This window comes from Oryctolagus cuniculus, chromosome 13 (genome assembly GCF_964237555.1).
Source record: "Oryctolagus cuniculus chromosome 13, mOryCun1.1, whole genome shotgun sequence".
NCBI lineage: Eukaryota > Metazoa > Chordata > Mammalia > Lagomorpha > Leporidae > Oryctolagus > Oryctolagus cuniculus.
In genome coordinates, this window is record NC_091444.1 from 85,803,800 (window position 1) to 85,818,908 (window position 15,109).

The window sequence follows — 15,109 nt, forward strand, 5'->3', positions numbered from 1 at the left end:
ACATTCCACATGTTCCAGCATGCCCTGGCACACCCTGAATGCCCACCTCTCCCCCTGAAGTTGAAGGCCAGAACTACTTCAAGTTCCTGGTGCAAGAGAATGGCCACATCTTCTTTCTCAATCAGAATGTGGGCACCGATGGCACTGCCACCTGCGTCACCCTTACTGCTGGTGAGCCCCCTGCACACACATGTGGATACAGCCAGCACCTGCTAGAAAGAGAGTCTGACCCTGACTGTATACACAGACCCTGAGTGTATGCAGCCAGTCCAGAGCTTGACCCTGACTGTATACATGGATCCTGAGTGTATACAGTCGGCTCCTACTAGAGACACACATTGCAACCTGAAAGCCTGACCCTGCTGTATACAGTTAGCACCCACTAGAGAGAGATACATTCTGACCGTGACCATATACAGTCAGTGCCTACTATGCAGAATAACTTTGACCCTGGTGCATCCTAGAGGGGCTTGGCCAGCTGTATACTGGTGGCACACACTAGAGAGAGAGCCTGACCCTGGCTGTGTTCAGGCAGCACCTACTAAATACAAGATCCTCAACCCCAGCACACCCTAGAGGGGGACTCGGCCAGCTGTATACAGTCAGTGCATACTAAGTAGATCCCATCCTGTCCGGGGTGGGCTTGGCTGACTGTATACAGTCAGCACCCACTAGATGGGGCAAGCACATACAGTCAGCACCTACTAGATATCTGGGGCAGGTTTTGCTGAATGTATACAGTCAGTGCTTACTGAACAGAACCATCCAAGCCCCATCCTATCCTGGGTGATTTTGGTTGACTGTATACAGTCAGCACACACTAGAAGGAGCCATCCTGACTGTGACTGTATACAGTTGGTGCAGACCCAGTGGTAGTTAGTGGGCACCCTCTAGACAGAGGCACCCTCGGTGTACACAGCACGGAGCCCATGCTGCCTGAGGTGCATCTGGCTGGCTGTATACAGTCAGCGCCCACTAGACAGGGCAAGTGTATACAGCTGGCGCCACCCACAGCCCAGGACCAGGAGCTGAGCGATGAGCACCTGGCACAGTTCTTGGTGTTAATGAAGGAGAACGGGATCCCCGGGAGAACATGGAGTGTGTGGCCAGCATGGGTGAGCTGGGGGTGTGGCCAGTGTGGAGGGTTCATGGCCAGGATGGGCATGGCTGTCATGAGTGAGCCAGGGGTGTGGCCAGGGTGGAGGCATGGCTGTGAGCTGGGGGCATGGCTGACATGGATGAGAATCAGGTGTGGTCTGGGTGGAGGGGAATGAACTGGTGGGTGTGGCCTGGGTGGAACATTCCAGGGGGTTCCAGAAAAATCTAGAAAACTCTAGAACGTTCCATGGAGCCACCAGGCCATCCTGTGCTGACTCAGCCAATTTCTCCTCCCTGACAGACACCTGTCCCCAGTGATGATGCTGACGCCCAGGTGAGCAGTGTGGTGCCAGCCAGTCCTCACACCTTCCCAGGGGAACATTCTAGAGTGTTTCCGAAATATCCCAGAATGTTCTAGATGTTCAGGCAACAGGAATATTCTGGAACATTCCAGAGCATTCTGCGACATTTCCAGAATGCTCCACATTTTTTTTTCTCATCCCCAACAGGTAAAAAGCCAACGTCTCCCTGCCCCTCACTTGCAATCTCTGCTGGAAGCTTCTGGAATGTTCTGGGATGTTTTCAGAATGTTCCAGAATGTTCTGGAATGTCCCATAAGCCTCTGTCCCCAGCTCGCTCTCAGTTTCTCTTTCTCATTGATGTCATAAACTGATTGCACACGACTGTGGATTCTGTGGTCTCTCTGGAATGCTCCCACATCTGGCTCCCAGAGGCCCTTGGGGCCCCCATGTCTGGCTCAGAATCCCCTGGGAGAAGCCACGCCCTCACTTCTGGCTCCCAGAAACCCCTAGGTCCCCTACTCCAGAGCCATCTTCCCCACCACCCACACCTTGTGGGAACATGGGGTTGGGGATCAGGACTATCAATCACCATAGCCCTGCCCATTTCCAGGCCCCAAGCCTGCACCAGGGGCTGCATTGGTGTCTCTAAAGCTCCATACAGGTCTCCATCTGGGTCTCAAAGGCTCCATATGGGTCCCCAGGGGCTCCATACGGGTCTCTAGGGCTTCATCCGGGTCTCCAGAGCTCTATCCAAGTCCCCATGGCTCCATCCATATCTCCAGGGGCTCCATCCAGATCTCTAAGGCTCCATCCAGGTCTCTAGCAGGTGCATGGGCCCACCAGGAGCTCCATCCAGGTCTCTAGGGCTCCATCTGGGTCTCGGGGGCTACAACCAGTTCTCTAACAGGTGCACAGGGTTCCATCCGGGTCCCCATGGCTCCATCCATATCTCTAGAGGCTCCATCTGAGTCTCTAGCAGGTGCCTGGGGCTCCCAGGAGCCCCATCTGGGTCTTTAGGGCTCCATCTGGGTCTCCAGGGGCTGCATCTGGGTCTCTAACAAGTGCACAGGGGCTCCATCTGAGTCTCTAGGGGCTCCATCTGGGTCTCCAGGGATCCATCCAGGTCTCTAAGGCTCCATCTGGGTCCCCAAGGCTCTACCCATATCTCTAGGGGCTCAATCTGGGTCTCTAGGGGCTCCATCCAGATCTCTAACAGGTGCATTGGGCCCCAAGGAGCTCCATCCAGGTCTCTAGGGCTCCATCTGGGTCTCTAGCAAGTGCCTGGGGCTCCCAGGAGCTCCATCCAGGTCTTTAAGGCTCCATCTGAGTCTGCAGGAGCTCCATCTGGGTCTCCAGGGATTCATCCAGGTCTCTAAGGCTCCATCTGGGTCCCCAAGGCTCTACCCATATCTCTAGGGGCTCCATCTGGGTCTCTAGAGGCTCCATCTGGGTCTCTAGCAGGTGCCGGGGCCTCCCAGGAGCTCCTTCCAGGTCTTTAGGGCTCCATCCAGGTCTCCAGGGGCTCCATCTGGGTATCTAGGGGCTCCATACAGGTCTCCAGGGCTCCATTGGGTCTCCAGGGGTTGCATCCAGGTCTCTAGCAAGTGCACCGGGCCTCCATCTGGGTCCCCAGGGCTTCATCCAGGTCCCCAGCAGGTGCCCAGGGCCCCCAGGAGCTCCATTTCCAGTCCAGCTGGAACCCTTCCCCCAAAGCTGGGGACCCCCAAGGCCCCTGGGCCAGAACCGTGGAAAATGCAGAGACTGTGGGAACATGGCTAGGCAACTCCATGAAGGCATCCTCCACGCCTCTGGCTTTCTCTCGTTGCTAGGCAACCCCGTGCAGGCTTGCCCGGGGCTGCGGGGCTTAACCCAGTTGCTAGGCAATCCCTCAAAGGTGCGTTCAGGGCCTCTGGCTTAAGCAAGTTGCTAGGCAATCCCACTCATGCACACTAATTATTTAATTATTTTTTAAATTAATTTTAAAAGAATTTTAATGAATTTTTTTTTTAATTTTTTGACAGGCAGAGTGGGCAGTGAGAGAGCGAGACAGAGAGAAAGGTCTTCCTTTGCCATTGGTTCACCCTCCAATGGCTGCTGCCGCCAGCGCGCTGCGGCCGGCGCACCACGCTGATCCGATGGCAGGTGCCAGGTACTTCTCCTGGTCTCCCATGGGGTGCAGGGCCCAAGCACTTGGGCCATCCTCCACTGCACTCCTGGGCCACAGCAGAGAGATGGACTGGAAGAGGGGCAACTGGGACAGAATCCGGTGCCCCGACTGGGACTAGAACCCGGTGTGCTGGTGCTGAAAGGCGGAGGATCAGCCTAGTGTGCCGCGGCGCCGGACAATTTTAATGAATTTTTAAATGGAATTTGAATGTCTTTTTACATTTTTAATTTTTACTTAATTTTTAATTTTTAATGAATTTTTAAATGAAATTTTTAAGAAATGTATTTTTAGATTTTCTGATGACAGCCATATTGGAGTCTGGCAAATTCTCGTTCTGACATCAGCGGCAGAATGTTGGATCCTGGCAAATTCTCATTATGACAGGAATGACAGGCATCTTGGAGGCTGGCAAATTTTTCTGACAGGAGTGGCAGCCATGTTGGAGTGTGGCAGTGTGTTTTCTGATGTCAGTGGTGGCCATCTTGGATTCTGGCAATTGTTTTGACAGGAGCTATAGCCATATTGGATCCTGACAAATTTTCTCTTACAAAAACTCAAGGGAGTCCCTGTAAGAAAAGGTGTCTTTCAGACCCAGGACCAATTTCCTGACAGAAACTTGTATGAGAATTAAAATGTTTTTCCTGAGTGACAGGTCTATTCTGAGTGATGGACAGGTTTCTGAGTGATGGACAAGGGTGATTGGGTGATGGACAGGTGTCCCCGCCAAGAGCCCTGGGACCCCCAGAGACCCTCAGAGACCCCCAGAGATGCTGAAAGACACTGAGAGAACCCGAGAGACAACTGGGACCCACAGAGACCCCCAGGGACCAACAGAGACCCTCTGGGAAGTGACTATAAGAACCTGGAAGTACACCAGAAGTACCCAAAAATGGGTATAAACAGAACCAAAGTGACTGAAAATGGGTATACAATGGCCGGAAGTGGACCGGAAGTGACTTAGGAACCCAGAAGTAGACTAAAGTGAGTCTGAGAACCCCGAAGTGACATAAATTAGCTGGAAGTTAGTGACTGTAGGAATCGGGAAGTTGACTGGAATTGACTCTGGGAATGCAGAAGTGGACTGGAAGTGGGTCTAGAATGACCAGAAGTGGGTTTAGGAAATTGAAAGTGGACCAGAAATGAATGCAAAGAGGGGAGGGAAGGAAGGAAGGGATGAGTCATGCTGAGACTCCTGCTGAGTCATCAGGAAATTCTGCTGAATCATCACTAGCACACACCTCGTGAGCCATCATTATACATACCCACTTAATCCTCATTATCCCAGACCTGGTGAGTCATTGAGAAACTTCTGCTGAGTCACCATTTTATACCTGCTGAGTCATCATTACCTACCAGGCATCCTTACCCACAAAGGTAGACAACTACACCTGCCAAGTCATACTCTTAGGCCAGTGAGTCGCACTTCTAAAATTGCCGAATCATGCTTCCAGACCTCCTGAGTCGTGCTTCTAAACTTGGTGAGTCATGCTTCAAACATGAACCCTAACCTGAATCCCATCCCCACCCTAACCTTGACATCAAACCTAACCTGCTGAGTCATGGCACCAGGCCAGCTGAGTCATGCTTCTACCCCTAAATCTAACCCAAGGTTGCAAGGAAGGAAGGAGGGGCCCCTTGCACCTGCTGGGACTGGATGGAGGTCCTGAGGACCCCATGCACCTGCTGGAAACCAGGATGGAGCCCCTGGGGACCCAAATTGAGCTCTGGAGACCCAGATGGAGCACTGGAGAACCAGATGGAGCCATGGAAACCCAGATGAGGCTCCTAGAGACTGTATGGATCCCTGTGCACCTGCTAGAGACCCGGATGGAGCCCTAGAGACCTGGATGGAGGCCCCGGTGCCTGGATGGAGGACCTGGGGACCTGGCTGGAGGCCTGGAGACCCAGATGGGGCAATGTATACCTGCTAGAGACCAGGATGGAGTTGCTGGGGACCACCCTATCTCTCAGGACCCCTTGACAGGGCTCAGGTCTCTAAAGAGAACATGTGGGGACCAGGTAGGTGGTAATGATGAGTCAGCAGAAATTTCATGATGACTCAGAAGGTATGGTAATGATGACCCAGCAGAAATTTCATGATGACTCAGCATAAATGGATGGTGCTGACTCAGGAGTGAGGAAATGGATGCACAGGAGGAAGTGGTGGCCCTTTGTGAACTTCTGGCTGTGGGAGACCCTGAGGAAGTGTGCTCCCAGCACTGAAGGATGCAGGATCTCTGTACTTGCGAACTCCAGATAGCTGGGTCTGGGGAGAGTGCAGGGGTGACCTGTGCAGGCCCTGCTGCAGCCACCCTGGGACCTTGAGGCCAACCCATGGGTGCCACAGGGCCCCTCAGGGTCTCTCCCAGCCAGTGCTGTGCCAATCCTCCCTTCTTATCTCTGGCTCTCAACTGATTCTGGGATTTTTCCAACCCGGAGGTGGGGGCACCAGACCAGAGGTCAGGGAATGGTGGGGGGTGAGGGCCACCAGGTGCCCCGTGCACCCTGTGGGAGCCAACCCATGACCCCACCACATGGCTGTGGAGGAAGGCTGGCTGCAGGGTTTCTGGAGGCCCCAGGGCTGGGAGTGAACCCTAGTACACACGCCTGCTGGAGGGCACAGAGAATGCAGCTACTCCCCCTCAGTGTGCCTACCAAGGGTGGAAGCAGATGCTGAGCTAGTCTTAGAGCACTGCTCTCTCCAGTCCTGTTATCCATGGGTTCTCAGTCTGGGAAGACAGGTTTCAAAGTGTTTTCAGAAGACTTGGCATCCTAAGAACTGCTGGAAACTCACAGTCAGCAGTCAGTGTCATTCTAGAGCAAAGGTGCATTCGATGTGAATAACCAGGTTTGTGTTTTGAGTCTGCAATCCTTTCAGTCTATATGTTAGGTCCCTATGTTGTTACCTGTTTCCAAGTGATTGCAAGACATTGCTGTGAAAATTAAAAAAAAAAAGAATTCATAGGAAATAAATTGAGATATTAAATTTTGTGTTTTTTATTTTTATTTTTTGGCAAAGTTAGACAGTGAGAGAGAGACAGAAAGATCTTCCTTCCATTGGTTCACCCCCCAAATGGCTGCTACAGCCAGTGTGCAGCACTGATCCAAATCCAGCTGCCAGATACCTCCTCATGGTCTCTCATATGGGTGCAGGGCCCAGGCAGTTCGGCCATCTTCCACTGCCTTCCCAGGCCACAGCAGAGAGCTGGACTGCAAGAGGAGCAGCCAGGACTAGAACCCGGTGCCCATATAAGATGCTGGCACTACATGTGGAGGATTAACCAAGTGAGCCATGGCACTGGCCCCAATTTTGTGTTTTTCCACACCCCCTGGTCCCTCAGTCTTCCAGAGGCAGTCACAGATTTTGTTATGATTATCTGTACTTCTTACTTCTAAAGTAGGCTTTACGGACACATATTAGCCTCAGAGACAAGGAGTCTGTCACGTGGCATCTTTAAATGGTGGTTGCTCAAAGGGAGGCTTTATCATGACAAACAGACAGTGGAGAAGTAGAATTCTGATGCCTGAATGGCCTCCCTAGACACAGTCTTATTCCATGTGCCTTCATAAGTCTCCATCCCCTGTGTCTCCAGCACCTCTTTTTAAAAAAAGATTTATTTGAAAATTACATAGAGGGCCAGTGCCATGGCTCACTAGGCTAATCCTCTGGCTGTGGCACTGGCACTCTAGGTTCTAGTCCTGGTTGCTCCACTTCCAGTCCATTTCTCTGCTGTGGCCCGGGAAGGCAGTGGAGGATGGCTCAACTTACTTGGACCCTGCACCCGCATGGAGACCAGGAGGGAACACCTGGCTCCTGGCTTTGGATTGCCACTATGCACTGGCCGTGGCAACCATTTGGGGTGTGAATCAATGGAAGGAAGATCTTTATCTCTCTGTCGCTGCCTAACTCTGTCCAAAAAAACCCCATGAAATTTAATATCTCAAGTTATTTCCTTATCACATAGAGGGAGAGACAGAGACATAGAGAGACAGAAAGGGCTTCCATCCTCTGGCTCACTCCCCAATTGGTTGCAATGGCCAGGGTTGGGCCCATCTGAAGCCAGGAGTCAGGCCTTTGGAGCTTCTTCTGGGTCTCCTACATGGGTGGCAGAGGACAAAACAGTAAGGCCATCTTCCACTGCTTTCCCAGGTCTTTGGCAGGGAGCTGGATCTGAACGGGAACAGCCAGCATACAAACCAGCACCCATATGGAATGCCAACATTATAGGTAGTGGTGTAACCCACTGCACCACAATGCCAGACCCTCCATCACATCTTTCCTTGAGTGTCCATCTGTGCCTGCATCCCAAGCCAGCTGTCAGGTCCTCCAGCCCCTCTGCATGAAGCCGTGATCTCCCATCAGTTATCTGCATCTCTACTCCGGAGTATTATCCTGCTACCCTGGAGTGACTTCATAGCCTGAGCCTTCAGCTCATGGCAGCCTTCAGATACCTCTCTGCCCTTTGCTTGAAGTCATTGTCTTCCTTGGGCTTCTAGATCCCCTATGACTTCAGCCTCGGCTTTTTTCTTGTGTCCCCATGCTAAATGCCTGCACCCTAAACATCTCATGTGTCTTCATCTCCTGTTCTCTTCCCAGGGTCTCCATGCACTTTGAAGGTTTGGTTATGTGGTTAACTGTTGAGGAACAATGTGGTTTTCTATGAGATTTAGCCATTGTGAATAAAGCTGCTATATATATTTTCATGTCAGCTTTTATCAAGGCATACGTTTTCACACCAGCTCTGTAAATATATTAGAACATGTATGGTGTATGACACGGTGTTGGATTCCTAATAACATGCCAAGATGTCTGATAAAGCATCTAGCCCATGATGCATTCTCACCAGGAATGAATGAGATGTCCTGCTACTCTATCTTTGAAAGCATTTTTAATGTGTGTTTTTAAGTGTAACCATCCTGATACACAGTGTATCCATCTTGTTGCTGTCTAAATGTGCTCTTCCTTTATGTACAGTACATTTCTTTTTCTCAGAATTCTCTAATATTCAGATTGGTTTATATGCTTTTTTATTTATTTGACAGATAGAGTTAGACAGTGAGAAAGAAAGAGAGAGACAGAGAGAAAGGTCTTCCTTCCATTGGTGCATCCTCCAATGGCCACTATGGCTGGAACTATGCTGATCCGAAGCCAGGAGCCAGGTGCTTCCTCCTGGTCTCTGATGTGGGTGCAGAGCCCAAGCACTTGGGCCATCCTCCACTGCACTCCCAGGCCACAACAGAGAGCTGGACTGGAAGAGGAGCAACTGGGACTAGAACCCTGTGCCCATATGGGATGCCAGCACTACAAGTGGAGGATTAACCAAATGAGCCATGGTGCCAGCCCCGTATATGTTTATTTTATTATGCATTTTACGTGTGTCTCTATGTATTCTGGCAGTAGTTAAATTTGAAGGCATTTATTTTCCTGTTACTGAGTTCTCCAAGTTTTTGTTAAATTTGCATAAAATTCCTTCAAGTGTGTATTTTTCTTTTTTATACGATTAATTTATTTATTTGAAAGGAACAGTTACAAAGAGGGAGACACATAGTGAGACAGAGAGACAGATCTTTCATCACTGGTTCACTCTACAAATGACCACAATGGCCAGACTGAAGCCAGAAGCCTGGAACTCCATCTGGGTCTCCCATGTGGATGACAGGGGCCCAAGCACTTGGGTCACCTTATGCTGCTTCCCCAGACACATTAGCAGGGAGCTGGATGGGATGTGGAGTTGAACTAGTGCTCATATGGGATGCCAGTGTCACAGAGCATGGCTTAACCTGCTGTGTGACAATGCCAGCCACTGTTTTGTCTTTGATAATAGGCATTCTAACTGGAGTAACTTGGTGTCTAATTGTGGTTTTGATTTGTATTTGTATTTCCCTGTTAATTAGTGATGCTGAACATTTTTCATGTACTTCTTGGCCATTTGTATGCCTTTCTTTGACAAATGAGCATTTAGATCTAATGCCAATTTTAAAATCTGTTCATTTTTCATTGAGTTTTTAAAATGTCTTAAAGGGTGTATACACCTTAATAGGTGTATATTTTCTAAATATTTTCTCCAATTTCATATTGTCTCTTTGTTATGTTGATTATTTTGTTTGCTTTGCAGAAGTTTTTTAATTTGGTAAAATTCCAGGGCCAGTGCCGTGGCTCACTTGCTGCAGTGCCGGCATTCCATATGGGCACTGGGTTCTAGTCCCAGTGGCTCCTCTTCCAGTCCAGCTCTCTGCTGCATCCCAGAATGGCAGTGGAGGATGGCCCAAGTGTTTGGGCCCTGCACCCATATGGGAGACCACAAGGAAGCACCTTGCTCCTGGCTTTGCTCCTGGCACGGCGCCAGCCATAGTGGCCATTTGGGGAGTGAACCAATGGAAGGAAGACCTTTCTCTTTGTCTCTGTCTCTCACTGTCTATAACTCTACCTGTTAAATAAATAAAAAAGTCCATTTGACTATTTTTGCTTTTTTCTTCTAGTGCTTTGTTGTCGTATCCTTCAAATACTTACTCAATCCAATGTCCTGAAGCATTTTTTCCTAGTACTTTCAGATCTTACATTTAAGTCTTTAAATAATTTTGAATTGAGTGTAAAATTATTTATTTGAGAGCAGATAAACAAAAAGAGAGAGCTCTCATATTGATTGACTCCACAAATGCCCACAAAGGACAGGACTGGGCCAAACAGAAGCCAATAGTGTGGAATTCAACCCAGCTTTCCTGCATGTACTTGAGTTATCCCTACTCCCTCCCAGTATCTGCATTAGCAGGAAACTGGAGTCAGGAGTCAGAGCTGGGTATCTACTAGGTACTTTGATATGAGACACTAGCATCTTAACTGACATCTTAATGCCTAGGGTAAATGAACACCTTTGAGTTCAGTTTTGTATATGATGAGAGATAAAGTTTAAATCTTCTATGTGTGAATATTCAATATTCAAAGCACCATTCGTTGAAAAGACTGTCCTTTCTGCAGTGAATATTCTTAGCATTTCTGCTGAAGATCAGCTCGTAGGAGATGTTTACCTTTAGGCTCTCCAAAATTTTTTATTAATATAAAGAGAACAGATATCATGTATTTTATAAATACAATGCTAAGAAGATATCCATAGTCCCCTCACTCCCTCCATCAATCCCCATTCACCTTTCCTTTTTCTCTATAATTTTTGCAAAAACATAAATTCAAAAAAACATGATTTCACAATTTTCTTTTGAACCTTGGGTTTAGTGCACCACTAACCATACTATTCAACAAATAAAAAAAAATCCAAAACCACAGTTTGACTAGAGTATCCACAAGGGCTTAAAACAATAATCAAATCATAAATCCATTTCATTCTTATTTATTTTGTATCCTATATTAATCAGAACTTATCAGGGAAGAAATGACATTTATCTTTCTTGAATTGCTCATTTCAATAAGCATAATGGTTTGCAGTTGCATTCATGTATTGCAAAGACAGGGTTTCATTCTTTTTTATGACTGAGCAGTATTCCATACTACTCATTTTCTTTTTCCAGACATCAGTTAATGGGAATCTGATTTGATTGCTTATCTTAATTATTGCCAATTGAGGTGCAGTAAACATGGGGGTTATAAATAACTCTTCCAAAGCCTGATTTCATCTTGTTTGGGTAAATTCCCATGGGTGGGATTGCTGGGTCATATAGTAGATCTATTTTCAGATTTCTGAGGAATATCCTTACTGTCTTCCATAATGGTTGTACTACTTTACATTCCTATGAACAGCGTATAAGTGTGCCTTTTCTCCAACATCCTTACCAGCATTTATTATTTTTTTCATTTTTGGATGATAGACATTCTAACTGGGATGAGATGAAACTTTATGGTGTTTTTGCATTTCCCTGATGGTTAGTGATGTTGAGTATCTTTTCATGTGTCTGTAGGCCATTTGTATTGATTGCATCCTTTGAAAATTTTCTGTGCATGTCCTTTGCCCATTTCTTAACTGCATTATTTTATTGAAGTTGAGTCTCTTAAGATCTTTATGAACATCAGATTGTTGTACCTGAGTGAGTGCAAACAAAAGAGCTCCACAGATTGATAAAATTTGGTGGTCCTTTATTGCGGGTGGTGGAGAGTGGGCTCATGCCCTAAAGAACTCTCGACCCTGAAGCCCAAAGCAACAGGGTTTACAAAGGCAAAAACCACAAAATCGGGAGGGGAATTCATGGTTGCTAGGAATAGGGGGGAATACATGGTTACTGGTTACTGGTTACTGACCTAAAACCTATGTGAAACTAGTATCAATTATAATCTACTATCAATAAGCTAGTATCAATAAGCTAGTATCAATTATAATATTGACAATACCAGTTACAATCTTAACAATTCCAATTATAATCTTGACATTAATCCAGGTATTGGTTTTAATCATACGTAGGACTTAGACAAATTACATTTTTTATCATTAACCCAGGTGTAGTCTATCCACTTCCAAGCTTGAGCGATCATGCTAGGGGGTTTCTGTGCTCTGCCAAGTGAGATGTAGTAGACTGCTATTATTCAACTGTTTTAGATCATAGTCTCAGACCAGAGTCTCATGGTGTGGGGGGGGCACCTTCCCAGAATGGAGTCTCAAGTGCTCCAAAATGGAGCCCCTACTGTCAAGGTGTTACTTCAAGATATTAACCCTTTATCAGTTATATAGTTTGCAAATATTTTCTACCACTCTTCACTTTGCTTAGTGTTTCCTTTGCAGCACAAATCTTCTAAGCTTGATGTAATCCCTTTTGTCTCTTTCTGCTTTCATTGCCTGTGCTTCTGTGGTCTTTACCAAGAAGTCTTTCCTATGATAATATCTTGCAGTTTTCCCAATATTTTCCTCTAGTAATTTGTTGATATCAGGCCATAGATTTAGAGTCATGATCAGTTGTGAGTTGATTTTTGTATGGGTGTAAGTACAGGTTTTGTTTCATATGTCTGCATGTTGAGATCCAATTTTCCCAACACTATTTGTTGAAGAGACTGTCCTTTCTCCAGGGATTGATTTTAGCTCATTTGTCAAAGACTAGTTGGTTGTAGCTGCATGGATTAATTTTTTTGGTTTATATTTTGTTTCATTGGTATACATGTCTTTTTCTGTTCCAGTCCCAGGCTGTTTTGTTTGTAACTGCCCTGTAGTATGTCTTGAAATCTGGTCTTCTGATACTTCCAACTTTTTCTTGTTTAATGTTGCTTTAGTTATTTGGGGGTCTCTTGTGTTTCTACACAAATTTAAGCATTCTTTTTTTCTAGATCTTAGAAGAATGTTCTTGGAGTTTTGATTGGGGTCTCATTGAATCTATAAATCGCTTTGGGTAGTATGAACATTTTGATGATATTATTTTTTCCAGTGCACAAACATGAAATATTTTTCCATTTTTGTGTGTGTTCTTCTATTTCTTCCTTTAATATTTTGTAATTTTCATTGTGAAGATCTTTCAAATTCTTAGTTAAATTTATTCCAAGGTATTTAATTTTTTAGTAGGTATTATGGTTGGTATTATACTTACAAGTTCTCAGCCTGAATTCATCAAATACAAATATATTTAGCTTATCCAATTCCCAAAGGATTCAAAGTTCACTTTTTTGGTACATTATAAAAATTGTATAAGGAGTTGTTAATTATCCATCCCAGATAATAATTCCTGTCAGATCCTTCATAGAAAGATACAATTATAAATGTGGATGTTAGTTATAAGTGTAGGTGTTGATGAATCTGCCATAGTTTACTGTGGTATTTTTGGTTAAATTTTAAGTCATTCCTGATTACAAACTGATGAGTATCATAACATTTGTGGCAGTGAAGTGTGCTCATAACTTACATTCCTACTTTCTCTGAATTCTGAATGGTTCAAGCTGGACATGGAAAGAAGTCAAAATGTAAGCTTTCTAGCCCACAGAGTTGTTGGTCTTGGTGCTTAGCAACAAAAATTCCTTTCCATTGCCCTAGTACATTACATTGCATCCTTACCTAGTCACTTACAGAGCACAGGTTTTTTGCTAAATTTACAGTATAAAAAAGGGCAGACAAGAACCCATGTTCTCATAGGCATCCTAGAAAAGTGCTAAATAAAGAAAAAGGGGGGTGGTAGCTCATTGCCTCTTTCATCTCTCCATTCATGCAAGTCATTCATAAATCCCACATAGAGGAACAAGTGAGCAGGGGTCAGGAGCAGTGCTCTAATGTTTAGGCATTTTACTTTGTGGTGGGGGTTGTATCCTTGTCAGCCTACATTCAAAAAAGATACTCTGTCCCAGGAAAACAAGAAGACTAGGAAAGTCAGCATACCCAAATTGTTTCTTTTAATTTTAAAGACTCTCTTGTGTCCAACTGTGGTCACTATGCTAAAAGGAATATTTCGAAGACTGTGAACATTTTGAATGTTGAGCAAGGAGTTGCTCTCCTATGACATGGGTGAATCTATTGTAAGAACAATATGCATGAGTACATTCTTATAGAATATTTCTGCAGTGGTTTTTGAGTTCTTACAGATTTGAGTTTTATAAAATGATGCCAAATCATTATATTTACTTGTTTACTCAAGAGACACAAATATTTTTCTTTAAAGTGAAGAAACAAATTGTAAATGTTGAGAAGCAATTAATTTTGGGATGTGGTAATTTGCAATAACCAGTAAGGATGGCTAATATATATATATATATATATATATGTACAAATTTAAAATGCAAACCAAGAAGTGAAAAATGTTTTTGTTACTTTAAAAATGAACGTTATAAATTCTCTCTTTAAACTATATTTCACCGGGTACGTGGCTCACAAGGCTAATCCTCTGCCTGCAGTGCTGGCACCCCAGGTTCTAGTCCCGGTTGCTCCTCTTCCAGTCCATCTCTCTGCTGTGGCCCAGGAGAGCAATGGAGGATGGCCCAAGTGCTTGGGCCCTGCACCCACATGGGAGATCGGGAGGCCATGGTGGCCATTTGGTGGGTGAACCAATGGAAGGAAGACCTTTCTCTCTGTCTCTCTCACTGTCTAACTCTGCCTGGCAAAAAATAAATAAATAAATAAATAAATTTTGCCTTGTACACTCTCAGTTCTTATTCTGAAGATGTTAAAGTGTATCACATTTTTATTGAGAAGCAAAGAAAAATGTTCCATTTTAGAATATTAAAAACATACAATTTAAATTTTGCTGAACAGCTTGTAATAGTTGAATTTGTATTTTTAGGCATAAATATGTTTTCTTCTTGATGTATCATGACAGATATATTATTTTCATGGTAGTGGAATGTATGAGGTAAATGATCCAACAGATTTGCTTTCATTAGATCAAACTTTCCATCGGGTACCTAAACTTAGAATGAGTTTGATATCACAACACTATTTACATTCTCTGTAAGAAAAATAAAGGACATTTGTCCCTAGATTTCAAATCACAGAATGAGATAGTCCAATTTATTTTTGGTTCTCAGTGAGGTATTGCTCTGTTTTATAACACCATGCTTTCATGAAAAATAGATTTTTATTCAAAAGTTCACATTTTTACCACATTTTTTTTCTGTAGGTCTAAAATTTTT